Below are 4,325 nucleotides of genomic sequence, written 5' to 3'. Positions count from 1 at the left end.
GTGTAGCACAGCAATAACCTTACCAGGAGTCTGCTGGCTCCCCAAGATTTAAAAAAAAAAAAATTCTCAAGTCTGATAGGTATGGACTGCCTGTTAAACAGACACAGGTGTCTCCCTCCACCTTAGCTCCATGAACAATAGAACATTGTTGGAGAAAAATGGAAAGAACAAAGAAATCTCCTTTGGAGAATGGTAAAGTCTTCAATTTTAGAAAACAACCAGAATACATTTCAAGTTGTAAAACAGTAATAATTATATGGCCTGGCAATGAACAGTGTCCTCCCTAGGAAGAGATTTGAAGAGTCCCATATCCACTCCACTGTATTAACAAAACGAGTAAAAATAACCCCATGTTGTACTATCTCCATTCCTTCAACCTTTGAGAGATTCAAGAGGAGTTAAAGAACTGCTGCCTTCAGAGCAATCACCACATTTCTGTTTTATGAACACCAGGGCTCTTCTGTGGGAACCATATAAATAGGCAACTCTTTGACACTTCTGGAGTTTGATCTGAAACTGCCTTAAAATTGTGCTGTGAACTGTTTGTTCTTTTCCTTTTTAAAGAAAAAAAAAGAAGGTTGGGAGGTGGTTAAACACCCTTACTCTCCCAAAAACCTTCATAAAAAGTGCAGGGATCTTATTTCAGGAATCAGAGAAAGTGCTAAGATGGGAATAATCAGCCAGTCTGTCCTGAGGAAATTAATAAAAGTCCAGCTCCTGGTGACAGGCAGGTGAGGAGGGAAGAAAACCACCAAGTCCAGCAACCCCACTACCAGCACAAAGACTGGGGCTTTGAAAAAATTCAGTTGTAGAAGTCAAGGCAGGCCAGTTAAAAATTCATGCTACCCAACTCAAGTGGAGGGGATACTGCTGTCTTCAATTGTCCAAGGCACTAATGCCCATTCAGAGGAAGGTCACGGAAAATAAATTCTTCTTCAAGTAGGAAATGGAGAGCTCCCCTAGCTTCCAAATTATACTCCTTTTTTCATGACCAAGCAGAAGAAAACTCAGCATTTCTGAGGCAAAGGCTGACATCCTAGGATTACAGAGATAGCAGAATCTTATTTCAGGTCTTCTAAGATTTGTTGCTCAATGGGAGAACTCTGACTCTGTAACTTCAAGCTTTTCCAATATTGAACTTGTATTTAGCATTTGCAAAGTCTCTGGAACTACAGATGAGAAACTGGGGCCAGGAACAGATGAGCGTTCACTGATTTCTTCCAAAGGTGGAGTCTGAGGTAAAACATCAGGACGACCAAGATGAACATCTGGCTCCACTTCCGCCTTTGTTGTCACTTGTGCTTTGTGTTCCCCAGAGACCGATGGCTGGGAAGTAATGCAGGAGTTGCCGCTGGGGTCTGATTGCCGAGAGAAAGATGAGCCAGACCGAAACTTTTTGGAAGGAGAGGGCTTCAAGGGGATCTTCTTGAACACTGTGTTGCACATGAAATGTTGGAACCGTTCAGCGTAGAAGCCTGGACGATGCACTGATACAGTGTCCCCATCATGTACAAGTGCTTTCCAAGAGTGCTCCAATTTTTTAACAAACCTGTAAGACTGCAGGATATCAATAATGCCAATATAAAGCAGGAGCCTTTCCCCTTTACTATTCCGGGCAGGGATGCCACCCATATGATCATCTGTCTCCATGGTGCCACCTCGTCGAGCCTCGCCCTGAATGGATTCCATGGCAGTGGAGTACAGAGCTTTTTGGGGGGCTGGTCTGCAAGTGTCAAATGAGTATTGTGTTTCACTGTTTAAAGGCTCTTGCTGTGCATGATCTATGTTGTGGATTGACATCAAAAGACTGTAGTTCATTATCTTAAAACTCTGCAGCACCAAACAGTCACGCTGCAAGGTCTTACAAAGAGCATTGTACATGTCAGCATCCAAAAAAAGGCCATCAGGGATGTCTTGTAGAAAGTCCAGGTCTTTATAGGTGGGGAGAACCTTCTCTCGCTCTTTCTGAGAAGCCCGTCGTTTGTATGTTGAGCCCTTGAGGTCATATTTGATATGCATCTTGACTGACCGTGGTAAAAGATTGTTCATCACCACAATTCGTATGTTCTTGCCACCTGCCTGCACACAGTACAGTCCATAGAATTTAGGCAGCAAAGTTCGAGGGTTCTGATTGAGGTTCATGTAATATCCTGGAAGCAGCTTCTGCAGAAACTCTGCTTCTTTATGCTGAACTGTCTTGATAATGAATTCATCATCGCTGGACACGTAAAAAAGGTAACCACTAGCTCCAGAATTGCAGAGTTCAATCAGTGGCTCACTACATAAGGAATACAAGTAATCATCAGGCCGGATGCCAAATAGCTCCCTGAAGTAGCGGAAAGCAACAGGTGCATAGGTCTTGAAACGAAAGTCATTATAGTGATGAGCAGGGGTCAGGTTGCTCCCTTCACTGGGGAAGAAGATACTCTCCACCACGTAGAAATTTTGCATGAGGACATCCCGCTCTGGTTTGGTACTCAGGCTCCCCACAGTATGAGAAATGCCTAACTGGATGGCACCTTTCAAAGCAGATGAGGTTGTCTTTTTACACGTTGTCTCTCCTGAGGAATCCACACCTCGGTGGCCTATTTTCTTGATGGGCAATGTAGAGGCACAAGGCACCTCAGAAGCAGATGTCATGGGTCTCTTGATTCCAGGTGCTGGTGCTGCTGAGGCCGAGTTACTGACAGGGACCCCGGGATCAAAGGATGAAAATCCGACCGCCGACTGCCCGGAGGAGGCTGACTCCATCTTGGCAGCCCCCTTCCCCTCAGCGGCCTCGCTCCCTTTCAGTCAGGCTCTTCCTCTTCTCGGAATCGAATCTTCCCCACGTCTCTTCACAGAATTCGCGTTTTGCAGGCCGCCCTCCCGCCCCCTCCCAAATGCCATAATTTTATTGTTCTTTATGGCAGAGTAATATTCCATTGTATATATATACCACAGTTTCTTTATTCACTCATCAATTGAAGGACATCTAGGTTGGTTCCACAATCTGGCTATTGTGAATTGAGCAGCTATGAACATTGATGTGGCTGCATCTCTGTAGTATGCTGATTTTAAGTCATTTGGGTATAGACCAAGGAGTGGGATAGCTGGGTCAAATGGTGGTTCCATTCCAAGTTTTCTAAGGAATCTCCACACTGCTTTTCAGAGTGGCTGCACTAATTTGCAGCCCCACCAGCAATGTATGAGTGTACCTTTCTCCCCACATCCTCGCCAACACCTGTTGCTTGTATTTTTGATAATCGCGATTCTAATTGGGGTGAGATGAAATCGTAGGGTGGTTTTGATTTGCATTTCTCTTATTACTAGAGATGTTGAACATTTTTTCATATGTTTGTTGATTGCTTGTACATCTTCTTCTGTGAAGTGTCTGTTCATTTCCTTAGCCCATTTGTCGATTGGATTATTTGTATTCTTGGTGTAGAGTTTTTTGAGTTCTTTATAGATTCTGGAGATTAGTGCTCTATCTGAAGTATGATTGGCAAAGATATTCTCCCACTCTGTAGGCTCTTTCTTCACATTGCTGATAGTTTTCTTTGCTGAGAGAAAGCTTTTTAGTTTGAATCTATGGGAGTCCAGTTGAGGAAGTCTGGTCCTAGGCCGACATTTTGAAGACCTGGACCTACATTTTCTTCTATAATCTGCAGGGTCTCTGGTCTGATACCAAGGTTCTTAATCCATTTTGAGTTGAGTTTTGTGCAGGGTGAGAGATATGGGTTTAGTTTCATTCTGTTGCATATGGATTTCCAATTCTCCCAGCACCATTTGTTGAAGAGGCTATCTTTTCTCCATTGCATATTTTTGGCCCCTTTGTCTAGTATTAGAAAGTTGTATTTATTTGGGTTTGTGTTCATGTCCTCTATTCTGTACCATTGATCTACCTGTCTATTTTGGTACCAATGCCATGCTGTTTTTGTTACTATTGCTTTGTAATAAAGTTGAAGCTCTGGTATTGCGATACCCCCTGCTTCATTTTTCCTGCTAAGGATTGCTTTAGCTATTCTGGTTTTCTTATTCTTCCAGATGAATTTCATAATTGCTTGCTCTATTTCTGTAAGGTACATCATTGGGATTTTAATTGGAATTGCACTGAATCTGTATAACACTTTAGGTAGTATGGCCATTTTGACAATATTAATTCTGCCTATCCAAGAACATGGGAGATCTTTCCATCTTCTAAGGTTTTCTTTAATTTCTTTCTTTAGTGTTTTGTAGTTCTCATTGTAGAGGTCTTTCACCTCTTTTGTGAGATTGATTCCCAATATTTTATTTTTTTCAATGCTACTGTGAATGGGGTAGTTTTCATAATTTCTCTTTCTGAG

General features: G+C 42.6%; 1 pseudogene across 1 annotated transcript; it reads right to left on the bottom strand.

The window, feature by feature from the left end:
• Nucleotides 1-328: 328 nt before the first annotated feature.
• Nucleotides 329-2,872, bottom strand: LOC306652711 (phosphatidylinositol 4-phosphate 5-kinase type-1 alpha-like; annotated as a pseudogene). Its single transcript has one exon. The product of its transcript is annotated as a phosphatidylinositol 4-phosphate 5-kinase type-1 alpha-like (transcript).
• Nucleotides 2,873-4,325: the final 1,453 nt, after the last annotated feature.

This window comes from Sciurus vulgaris (assembly GCF_902686455.1).
Source record: "Sciurus vulgaris genome assembly, contig: HiC_scaffold_512_arrow_ctg1, whole genome shotgun sequence".
NCBI lineage: Eukaryota > Metazoa > Chordata > Mammalia > Rodentia > Sciuridae > Sciurus > Sciurus vulgaris.
This window is presented reverse-complemented; position numbering and strand designations above follow the sequence as displayed.